The sequence below is a fragment of the Castanea sativa genome, chromosome 4 (genome assembly GCF_040712315.1).
Source record: "Castanea sativa cultivar Marrone di Chiusa Pesio chromosome 4, ASM4071231v1".
NCBI lineage: Eukaryota > Viridiplantae > Streptophyta > Magnoliopsida > Fagales > Fagaceae > Castanea > Castanea sativa.
In genome coordinates, this window is record NC_134016.1 from 7,423,946 (window position 1) to 7,436,885 (window position 12,940).

Here is a 12,940-nt window from a genome sequence, read left to right on the forward strand (position 1 = left end):
AAAAAAAAAATAAAAAATATATTTTATTGTGTAGATATATTACTTTAATAACATGACATGCTAAATTTGGAATGTTGTGAATTTTTATCGTGTCCTTAGCATTTTTTTTTTTTTTTGATATGAAACTTGTAACTTTATTATAACGAAGATAGATTCAATACATCATGAGTAATAGCCGACTCAATCAGCGGTAGATTTTCTTTTATCCAGGTTACAAAAAGATATAGTTTTCAATAACTTTTATGTTAAATGTGTGAAAAAAAAGCTAAAAGCTAATTTATTTCCAAAAGCTAAAAATTGGATTATTTGCAAAACATAGCTAAACAAAAAGAAAAAGGAGAAAATGTTTTTTAAACAAAACCCAAATGCACACTTAGTGTTTGTTTGGGTACCCTACAATTTTAAGTACCTTATTTGCATAATATTTATCAAAATATATTTTAATAATTTTATGTTAAATTTGTGATAAAACACTAAAAAATAATTTGTTTTTTAAAAGAGCTAAAAATTAGTTTATTTGCCAAAGGGTGAGACAAATGCAAAAGAGTGAAATTTTTATGTCTTTTCCCAACCACTCTGTTAATTGTGTTTATTATTGAATGATTATCTTTGAGTTTCAGATTGGTTGTAGTCTTGAAATTTTAGGTGTATTTACTTCACAAAGTTTAGATTATCTTTGTTTAAAAAAAAAACTAAGTGTAAACTACACCTCTAAAGTTTGGGAGTGTTTGACTTTTTATACCTTAAAATTGTAGAATTTTGATTTTACCCCCTCAAAATATATTTTGTTTGCATCAACAACCTATATATCTATATTTTCCATTAAACACCATATAAGCTTGTTATACATGTTTAGTTTGTTCAATAAAGTTATTATGTGCCACTTAACAGATGGGTTGCCACTTGCTGATACAACTAAAATATATAAAATCAAAATTTTGAAAATTCAAGGTGTAAAATCCAAACACCCCTAAACTTTAAGGTGTAGTTTGCACTTTAGCAAAAATAAAATAAAATTTCATATTATCTTAAGAGGAGAACTATATTTTTTATTTGTTTATAGAAAGTGTCTATTTAGAAACAGCTCATTTAGCTGAAACTAAAAACTTTTTGCTGAGAATACTATTGATAAAGTTAAAAATTAGCTGAAATAGTATAATGGAGTTCATAAATATTATCAAAAAATATAATAAAACCCATAAATAATAGCAAAAATGAACTAAAAAGTAAATAAAACTGGCTTTTTAAATCGTACCAAACCCACGCAAAATGTTGGAAAAAGGAGAACTAGAGTCCGTTTGGATAGAACTTATTGCTGAAAACTGAAAACTGAAAACACTGTACAAAAATAATTTTTTAATATGTAAAAATTACTGTTTATCTCAAAAGTACTGTTCATTGGCCTAAAATTACTGTTCATAGCTAATGAATAGTGACATATGCACGTGAAAAAAAAAAAAAAAAAAACGTGGACGCAGCTGAAAAACGCTGCATCCAAACGTATTCCTAGAATGAGACCACAGACTACAAAGCTTTTGTGAAAGAGCTATGACACACAGGGTCATTCTGTCGTCCCCCTCTTCTTTTAGGGGGTACGGTACCCACTTAATCTAGTCCTTTAATTTATTGGTGTTCTAATCTCGACCATTCATTATATTTGAGTGGATATTGGTTACCGGTACAACAGGTTACATATATAAACAAAAAAAACAAAAAAAATCAGAATTTTCTTTTGCACTCGCATGCTTCTTTCTCCCTCTCTAACTCTTCTTCCACGCCTCCTCACTTCCAAAACAGCCTCAAGAAACCTAAACGGCGACTAAACAAAACCCTCTCTTTCTATGCTTCTTCTCTTCCAAATCAGCCACAATAAACCTAGACGGCTACTAAACAAAACCCTAAGGAAGACTCACAAAAGAAGAAATTGAGTCTTTCAATTCCAGTCGTTCTCTGGACCGCGACAATATTAGAGCATTGAATCCGTCAAACAGGTTTCTCTTTCTCTATTTCTCCTATTATAATTCGATTTTAGTCTACTTGATAAAAGTCTGATTTTGGGCGAAGAAAGTAACAAGAGAATTTGTGGTTACCTAACTATTTTTTTCTATACCCAATATTGAAGAAATCTGATATTTGCTTTACTCTGCTTGATAAAGAATTTGTGGTTACCTAGTTTATTCAAAAGATATTTGCTTTACTTTAATTGAACTAGTTGTGTATCTTAAGTTATATGGCCTTAATTGTATAGTCCTCTCACTTGCCTATGTTTTGTGGCTATAAGGATAATGTGCTGCTGGAAACTGCCTGAATTTTGTTTAACAATTAGTAGTTCAAACCTTACGGAGAGGTTGAGACTAAGTCAAAGTAAGAAGGAAAGACAATTGAGGTTTACAATTCTCTGCATATTTTATATGCAATTAACTAGCTGTTGTGATAATCTCTTTCAGTAAGTGCCTGCATTCAATGTCTGTTGTATTTCAAATGTATTAGGCTGCGTAGTTTATTACTCTTACAGATCCTTATTTACTACTATACATGTAACCTCGGTCCACATTTTCCAAACTTGATTCCTCTAAAATATCCATTTCTTTTACACTATGTTCCGGTTTTGTATCACCTTTTTAACTATAGTTCCTCCGTATCTTAATTTTTTAGAATCCAATTCAAGTATATTTCTACAATTTCTGTCATCTTATGATGAGATTTAACATGTTTCCCACTTTTAGTTCCTGCCCCTTCTCCATTTTTTCTGGTGAAATTATATACGTTTAGATTTGGACAACTTTACTACCATAAAGAGGAAACAGAAAAATAATAAGTATATAACACCTTTAATTCCTTTGTCTTTCTGTGATCCTTTTTCTTCCTTTTGGATTTTCCCTGTCCTTGTCTTGCCCCACCTCCTCCTTTGTGAGTACCCTTCTTGTCACTAAGATCAAGACAACAATACTTTTTATGTTTTCATAGTGGTGCTTGCTTCTAAAGTATGACACACAATCCACTGCCGTAAGAAAGAGGTGAAAAAGTTTTCTCTCTATTTCTTACATTCTCAAATACTATTGGTGATTATTCCTACACCCTATCTATAAATTATGAAATGAATAGTTGTAGTAAGCTATTGGTCTTTAATTGCAGGAAATCAAGGGAGACAATATTTTGTTATGCCGAAAAGTCCCTACACACTGCCGAGTGCATGCAACTAGGATTGGTTCAGATCGGCTTTTATGTTCTTCATCTGTTGTTTTTGTTTTGGTTTTAGATTTGTTGTTCTAATTAAATTTGTCCTTTTCCCTGTCCTAGATCAGTTGTTGTTGTTGTTTGATTTTTGATTTGTTGTTCTAATTAAAAAAATTTCCCCTGTTTTTGATCTGTGGTTGTTCTAATTTTAGATTTGTTGTTCTAATTAAAATTTTTCTAATTTTAGATCGTGTTAACACACATTACACTTGAGAGAGAGAAATAAGTTCGATTGAGAAGGGAAAGAGTGAACGAAAAGGAAAGGAGCTAATTTTTTTGGGTTTGCTCTCCCAAAAATTACTTTGGCTAGTTAATTTAGTGGAGATGCTCTTAGTGATTAATAAAAAAATTTGAGATTTTGCTCCCCCCAAAAAAAAAAAAAACTTTGAGATTTTTTAGCAATTATTCTCGTTATTTATCTTTTAGTTAAAACTTTTATCACCTAATCTCTTTTTTTTTTTTTTTATTTAAATTACTGCTTAATTTTAATATTTAATGCTTATCCCTAAAAGCATAATCCCCATTTCTCTACGTTATCTTCTACACGTTCAGCTTACCACTCTCTGCTAAATTCTAAAATTTCTCACACTGTCAGTTTATGAGGTATTTTCCTTTATCTCATAATTGTATTCTGCTTTTTTATTTAATATTCTTGTGTGAGGTTTTGGATCATTTTGGCTAGCTAGAGTGAGTATATATCATTGTTATTAATACTGTTTCGGACCCCGTTTCGGTTTGTCCAGTGGAATGAAATATTTCGGTACCGGCCGATTTCAGCGTACCGTTTTAAGGTGTTTCGGATTCCTAAAAATTAAATTATATATATTCTTGTAAAACATAAAATTGTCAATTCTAATAAATAAATAACTAAATTTCAAATAATACAAATCATTTAGTCTTAACTCTTAAGTCATAAACATCAATATAACATCTATTTAACCTCACACAATAAGAAGATTTACAAGACAATAACTAAACATCAAATAATACAAAACATTTAGTCTTAACTCTTATGTCTTAAACCTCAATACAACATCAAACAATAAGAAGATTTATAACAAGTCATTACTCATTACATAAGCCCATAATAATTAATAACTAATAAGCCAACAAAATTTATAACATAATATTAGTCCTCCTCATCATCATCCATGAGAGAAGGATCAAATTCATCGTCAAAAAAACTCCCACAAGAACTACCAACACCCATTGGAAGATTTGTCAAGTCATGTTCATTGTTGTTGTCATCATCATCATCGTCATCAACATCAATAGTTTCAAGTTCAGCATCCTTTTCCACATTCATTAGGGCTGCTGGTTCATTAAGACAATCCCAATTTATGTCACCTGGATTAAGAAGTACAGGTTCTTCAGCCACCCAATCTCCCATCAAGTCAATGTTATCCAAGCTTATAGAATCTAATGCATACTTATTCCTTTGAATGTTCCTACCAATGAAATTATTAAACATTAGTAACATTTTATAAATTATAATTATTTGAAAGTACATTTCATTTACATATGAGTAACGATGATAAATTTACCTTTGTCAAAGCCTCAAATTATAATGAACAAAGACCAAATCATTTACTCGCTTATGTTCCAATCTATTTCTCTTCTTTGAGTGAACATATTCAAATGTGCTCCAATTTGTCTCACAACCAGTTGCACTTCAACATTGACTAAGTACACAAATGGCAAATGATTGTAAATTAGGAGCTCCAAGGCCAAATTGCTCCCACCATGAAACTACAATAACAAATAAAAATATAAAATAACCATTGCCCATGTAATCTTACAATAACAACTATAAAGGATAAATAGACATATTGAAAGGAAATAGAAATACTATTAAATTATTAATGTTTACTTGGATTTAGTTTCTCTCGTTAGCGGATTGCTAGTGATGTACCAAAGTCACCAATTGACTTTTTGTACTCATCAAGTTGTGAACTTATTTTGTCTTGAATGGCAGGATCGGGAACCAACCTCATTAGAGTGCTTAACAACCCTCTTTGAACTTCATTTTGCCTTTTAAATGAAGGCCTAAAGTAAATTGCAGAGTTAAAAAAGCAACCTGCTGCATGCAAAGGACTATGAAGTTGTTTGTCTCATCTAGCATCAATAACTCTAATATAATGTCTATACAAAGAAACTTTGTTCTTTAACCTTCTTTGTATTTCCTCTTTTGCTTTGTTCATTGCTTCATACAAGTACCCCATAGCAGGTTTCTCATCCCCATCAACAAGACGAAGTACTCTAACTAAAGGCTCACTAACTTTCACTATGTGCTTGCATTGAGACCAAAGCGAATAATCTTCTAAAACAATTTTACTAATCTCCTTCCCAACGGCAGTCTTAGCATGGGGGCATGAAAGTCATTTATCACTAGTGAACATTTGTCTAAGCTTTTTTTGAACCTTAGCATGCTTTGTAGACTTAAGAAGTTAGTGGCAAACCTTGTAATTGCAGGATGACATAACTCTCTTCCATTGTAAAATCTTGCCTCATCAAGTCTAAAACAACTCCATGGTTGTAAATGAACTTTGTTATCTTTTTTGCCTTCTTAATTGCTTCATCAACAAGAGGGAACCACTTAGGATTAGCAATATTCTCCAACATCAAGTCTATGCAATGAGCTGCACAAGGAGACCAAAATAAAGTACCATACTTCTGCTGTAATTTTTTTCCAGTTTTTTTTATAGGCAGAAGCATTATCTGTAATCAATTGCATAATATATTCCACACCAATTTCTTGAACAACAGAATCAAATATATTGAACAACATTTTAGCATCCTTTGTAAGGCCTAAAGTGTCAATAGATTTCAAGAACATGGCACCCCTTGGACAATACACCAAAAATTCATTATTGGTTGCTGTTTTTGATTTGTCCACCCATCAGACATCATTGAATATCCATATACTTTCCAATCATTTTTTATATCTAACAAAAATTCATTAACTTCATGCACATCATTTCTCAAAAGGGGTCCCCTCAACTCATAAAAAGAAGGCCCCTTAAATCCCGGCCCAATAGAAGCAATGGAATCTATCATAGGTTGATAATAGGGTGATTGAGATGCATAAAAGGGTACATCAGAATGATACCACCATCTTGCCACATTCATTTTTGTATTATCAATCATTGCTTTTGTAGCCAAAGCGCTTCTTATAGAAGGTTGAGCACCAGGGGTTGTTCTAGGAGCAAAATAACTCTTAATTTTCTTCTTTCCTCTTATTTGACCCATATCAATGTCAACATCTTTTCCCCTAGATTTTCGTTTACATAATGTTTGAGGGGGACTCTTTTCAACAACCCTAACCTCATCCTCCTCCTCCTCCTCCTCATCAACATCAAATGGATCACCATATGGGTTCCCAATTTCTGACTGAATCCTCTTTTTAGTTTCTTTAGATTTTCTTGATTCTTCAATCATTTGTTTCATTTGAAACCTAATATCAGATGAAACAACTTTACATGATTCAACTTGACTCCTAATCCCAGCAAGATGATACTTAAGTCTAGTAATACCACCCCCTTTGATCAACTTATTACAATGCAAACATATAGTGTTATTTTTTGTGTTAGGCATTGCACGGGCATGAGCCCATGCGGGATCCTCTGATCTTGCGAGGGCGAGGCCACGACGAAGTACCAGCTGAACTATGATGATCAACCATAGTATACTGTTCAATGAAATGTAATCAAATTCAATCAAATGCGGTAGCTAAAATTTAATTTAATTTGCATGAAGTGAATGAGCAAACAAATTACATATCTTAAATGAACAAATCACATATCTTAAGTACACTTAATCGCATATCCAAGAGAGGGAAAAAAAAAAAAAAAAAAAAAGAAGTTCATGACAATCCGAGAGAAAAAAAAAAAAAAAAATCTATGACAATCCGAGAGAACTGAACAAACAAAAGATTGAAGCTTAAGTTCTTATTTCTTAACAACTTAAATAGATGGATTCCAATACATTAATTTTGGTCTAGCCAATAACCACAACAAATGACTTCAAAAACACCACGATACAAGGCTTTAACTACTGAATTTTCTAGCAGTACTTGCTGGCAAAGCATGAACATGCCACACTTGCATAGATTGAGCAATATATAAAACCACTACCCCATTGTAACAATTTCAATAATGTTCATCTTGTGTGTTCCATTACAATCCTGTATACATGCTTCACAACACATCCTCATAGCAAAAATTTCCCCAGAAACCCATCTCAGAATAAATCCTTTAGAAACTCAAATCCAACATTCTCCACACTTCTATCAAATGCAAAACAATTCGTTCACTTAAAAACCCAATTTTTTTTTTTCAATAGTATTTATCCTAAGTCCTTAAATCTTAAAAGTTAAAACAAATCATAAGAATCTATGACATTTTTTTATTTCAATCCGAGAGAGTGAGGGTAGAGGAAGAATACTTGGTTGAACCGCTGAGCTTCAATCCGAGAGAGTGAGAGAAAGAGGGAGTCACGAGAGAGTGAGATTGATGAGGCGATGAGCATAGCATAGAGGCAGCAGTGAGAGAGGGATTTGAGAGTGAAAGAATGAAAGAAAAGAATGGGAATAGAATAGCCAAATAGAAAAGAATCAACAGATTAGGCTTTTAGACTTTAGTTAAGTCCAAAACGGCGTCGTTTGGATTTTGGACCTTTACTTTTTTTCTTTTTTCTTTTTTCCATAGGCCAAATCATGTACCAGTCGGAATTCACATCTCGGCCGGAATTGGCCAAAATTTTCCGGAATGGCCGGAATGGACCGAAATTGCCCGAGGTAGAATGTTGGGTATCCTGGTACCGGTTTGCATACTGGAACGAAAAATTCCGGCTGGAACGGAACGGAATCAATAACAATGGTATATATATATATATATATATATATATATATATATTTCAGTTATCACTTTTTGTTCAACCCTAAAATCTCTTACACTTACTGCTTGTTGATGAGGTATCTCTCTCACACACATGCATACTCTACTTTTTTGGTTCACTTTTTACAATTTTTTAAGAAAAGAAAAATATTCTCTCCTTTACTTTGGTGTTGCCGCAGAAGGATTAGGTGCAAATGGTAAGACGGTTAAGGAATTGAAGAAGTTACTTCCCTATCTCAGGTCCCACCTCGGTACACACTACAATGTGAGTTCCAATCATTTTCTCTTATACAACATGCTTGATTTTTGTAAATGTACACCATGTGTATTTGTTCTTTTTTGTTGTCTTCATCAACTATCATTTCCAATTCTAGCAATTTGGATTTTGGAGGCTATGAATAATTTTTCCATTGTATAAATTTAATTTTGAACCAAATGACAAATAGGTACTTTTTAATTTTTTACTGTATTTTAGAATAAACCCATAAAATAATTAGTCATATATATCTATACTGATATTGATTGAAGCTATTTATTTATTTATGTTTTTATAATTAGTTTTTTTTTTTAATCTCGTATACAAGCAAGTACAAACTTTTGTATCTTATTGAATATATATATATATATATATATATATATATATATATATATATATAGTGTTAATTTTTGGAACACTATAAGGAATGTTAAATGCGGAAATTTTTTAGAGTTTTTTGATGTGAGTTTTAAATGAGTAAGGCTTGTAGAGAGCTGAAAATCTATAGATTACTTGAAAAGGTTAATTAGGATGAAGATGTTGACAACATATTTGTCCAATCTCAATTTTTTGGCCTGAGATTTGCATTAAGTTGTGTTGATATTTCTATTTTGTGGCCAGATATGCGAATCCTTGATATTTCTATTTTACAAGACCCAATGTTAAATGTGCTAGTTATTTTTAAGAGCGCATAATTATACATGTGTTAGCAACCATTATTGTTGTTAGTTATATAATATGATGCTTTATAGGGAGTAGATAAAATGTCAGTTGATAAATTTTGGATGCATCATTCTACTAGATATATTAATGGGGTTGAAAATTTTCTTGAGTATGCATTTAAACATTCAATAAATAAAGATATGAAAATCAATTATTTGTGCGTTGATTGTAGCAATAAGTATTGTTGGATTGAGGATAAGGTCTAGTATCATATTATACCAGAGTATCATCTTTTACTAGTGGGTCATGTCTTTAACACAATCATATTGGAAATACATATTTATATTATATACTTTCATCATATTAATACTAACTAATAGTAGGTAGACATGGCAAGGGCTTATCAAAAAAAAAAAAAGGCAGACATGGCAAGGGAAGGTAAAAGTAAAGGTAGAATCATCACACCGAAAGCTACTCGAGAGATTACTATTCTTTTTTACCAAAACCTAAATGGAGCTTGGACTACTTTTAGTGAATACCCAAAATCTGAGCTCGAAACTTTATATGCTTGCTATAGAGCTCAATATTTTAAGCATAAACAACCAGATGAGGAAGTGATGAAAGAATTTGTAGAATTGGTGAAACGCTGTTATTCTGATTGGATGTTTCACATTAAAAATTCTATTTTTAAGAAGTACACAGAGAAAAAAGATCGTTATAGGAATGGTCTTTCCTTCATTCCTACACTCTTTTGGAAAAAGATGGTGGATAAATGGATGGATGGAGATTAGGGGATGAGTATAAATGAAATACATGTCATGAATTCTCTCTATCTCTCTTGCACTCTCTTTAACTATTATTTGTTATTATTTTTATAAAAGCTAATATTATAGTGTATGAATTATGTTTAATGTTTTGTTTTTGTTTTTTTTTTTGTTTTTTTTTTTTTTTTTGAGGATGGTACTAGTAGAGATGAAGACAACAACTCAATCAATAACTCAAAGGAAGACTAGTATAGATCTTTGTCATAATTCTAGTTGTTTAAGTTTATAACATGGTTTAATTTCAGGATTTCTTTGTATATTCTATATTTTAAAGGTTTGAACTTATATGAATTTTTATCTTCCAATTGATCAATTTTGAGTAATTATTGTACTATCCTAACATGATAGTAAAAAAAAATTATATAAAATAATTAATAATAAATAATAAAAAATTTCAAAAATTATATAAAATATTATCACCAATGCCATAAAAATTTGGTCATAAATAATTTTATAATGACTACAAAGTCCCTCGCAATTTATAGAGTAGCGATGCCACTTAACCCCTTGCAAAAGCATTTTAAGCGCAGCTTAATGTTGTCACTATTATTCCTAACTAATTGCGAGGGGTTAAAAGCCTTCATAAATAAATTTTAGCGACAACATTATTCGTCTCTAAAAAGTATGTCGTTAATTTGAAATTCTCAAATAACTAATTGCGAGGGTATAAAAGTCCTCACAAATAATTGTTAACGGTGACTACTCTCCCTTGCTAAAATAAATGGTCGACTTTTCTCGTTGTTTGATAATATATTTGTGAAGGCGGATTGGTTCAGTAATGACAGTAAATTGCCCTCGTGAATTATCTATTTGTGAAGGCATGGTCACAAAATCTCTTTTAGCAACAAGAGCAAATACGACGGCCTTTGAGGGTCACATGCCTTCGCTAATAGCCTTTTGCGACGATATTTGAATTTTTGCGAGGGCATTTTACCCTCGCTAGTAGACTCTTTTCTTGTAGTGGAAGGCCTCAGAGATTGAAGAAAAACACTTTTTCTTTTTTTCTTTTTCTTTTATTTGAAAAACACTTGGTTGGCTTAAAAGAAATCGCATACATCGACTGGACCCACCACTCTTTTGTTTTGAAAACAGGGAAGAAGAAGTACAACTACCAAAAAGAAATTTGGATTGATCATTGACAACTAGTTTGATGATCAATCCAAAATGAAATTTGGATTAATCATGTACAGCAGAATCAGACAACCACAAAGACAATAGCAAAGGCGTGAAGGTCAGAAAAATAATGGATTTAGACGAAAGTGGATCATATACACAGGGCCTAAGCACCACCTAATTGTACTTAGCCGACATGGGAGGTGGGCCATAGGTCAAGGGTATGAGAGGGTGTGGTCTGGCAATGGGGAGAAGGGGAGCCTATTTTGGGGTTCTCGCTCAAACTTCTTTGGGGCGAAATATCTTACTGAAATGACATTTTACCCAAAAAAAAGTAAATATGAACTAGAACTATTAGATGTATGCCATAAAAATAGGTGAGGGAGAAGTTTAATCCTTATCTAAATGAGAGTAGTGAAAACAAAGAAAGATAAGAGACAAGACAAACCACTTTTGTCTGGGAATGAAGTGTGGCGGAGCCAACACAATGTAATGGTAGTGGCTGGGCTAGGCAGCTGGCAAGCCAATGGGCAGTCTTGGAATGTCGCCCACAATGAGCCAAAAGCAGTTGAGGGGTAAAAATAATAAATCCTATCACGGTAGGCAGTACAAAAGGTCATAGTTGTGAATAGTGAAGAGGAAGAACCACGACAAGAAATAGAGATAGATCAAGGAAGAAAGAGAGCAAAAAAAGGAAAGACACAAAAACCCAACAAAAACATGAGTGATAAGAATAGATGCATGCATCAATAGGCTACTCATTTCTCTCCCTCTTGACAGACCCATTCTCTAAGAGGTTAAGGATTAGAGTTTAAGCCATCTAGGTCCTTTTTTCCAAAGTGTAATCTCTATGGTATGAGCCTTCTCTGAGGTTACTCACATTGGAGATTGGCTCCCTTTTTGGACTTGCGTTTGCTAAAAAGCTAAGCCTTTTTCTTTGGCAGGCGAGTTTTTCTTTTTGGTTGATAAATGATAAACTTGTTATCTTATTACTAAATTGTTTGCTGCAATCTTGTTATCCATGATTGTATTACTCTGCCATGATCTTGTTATACTCCTTTGTTGTGTTATTTAGGCATTAGTGTTATTCGTGAAGATGTTTTAGTTATCTTGTCGTATTATGTTTCTTGCTATAATATTTACTACAGTTATTCCTGCTGTGAGCATGTTGTACATTTAAGACTCCTGCCAAGGTGCGTCTATACCGAGATGGCCCAACTTGTGCACAAGTTGGCCCAAGATGTGTTTTACTTAGGCCAGCTCCAACTCTTCTACCTCAAAATGACTGGCATGGTACAACAGGAGAAATCAAGCCCAAAAACACAAAAGGCCCACCACAGGGATTACTACTATATATATATACTCAAATCATTTGTTAAGATTCCTTAAAATTTTAGGCCTATATTTCACCTAATAATGTAAACTTATAATTCAAAATTCAAGTTTTACACTCTTAACGAATTTAAGCACTGAACACTTTAGGTTCTAAGTTTAATGTTTGTCTCTTTGGAAAAAAAAAAAAATTTGATAATAAGAAAGAAAAAGTGAAAAACACAACAGTACAATGACTTTCATGGGCCAATGATAGTGAGACCCACGTACTGCTACCCTCCACCTGAAAATGGTTTAAAGCCAACTTAGTGCAATTTTTAGAGAAGTAAAGTGTGCGATGCTCTTTACATAGGAGGTGGGTCTTGATTTGGTAGAGTTTGAAGGCGACTCTATGAAGGGAATTTAACCTAATTTTCTAAACATGTGAGAAGTGAAAATAGAGAAAATTACACAAAGAAAAATCACACAACACAAATTAAGATTTATATGATTTACCATTAGGGCTAGGTCTATAGAGTTGCAACAACTTTCACAGCGTCATAGAGAATGATACAAAGGCGGCTTACAATGATACATAAAACCCTAATTTTGTAGCAACAAATATATAACCCAAACTAGTT

At 32.5% G+C, this 12,940-nt stretch overlaps 1 long non-coding RNA gene across 1 annotated transcript; it reads left to right on the plus strand.

Moving 5' to 3' along the window:
* Positions 1-1,848: 1,848 nt before the first annotated feature.
* LOC142630715 (uncharacterized) lies at positions 1,849-3,444 on the plus strand. Its single transcript, XR_012843421.1, has 3 exons — positions 1,849-1,991; positions 2,968-3,017; positions 3,136-3,444. It is a non-coding gene; the product is annotated as an uncharacterized LOC142630715 (long non-coding RNA).
* Positions 3,445-12,940: the final 9,496 nt, after the last annotated feature.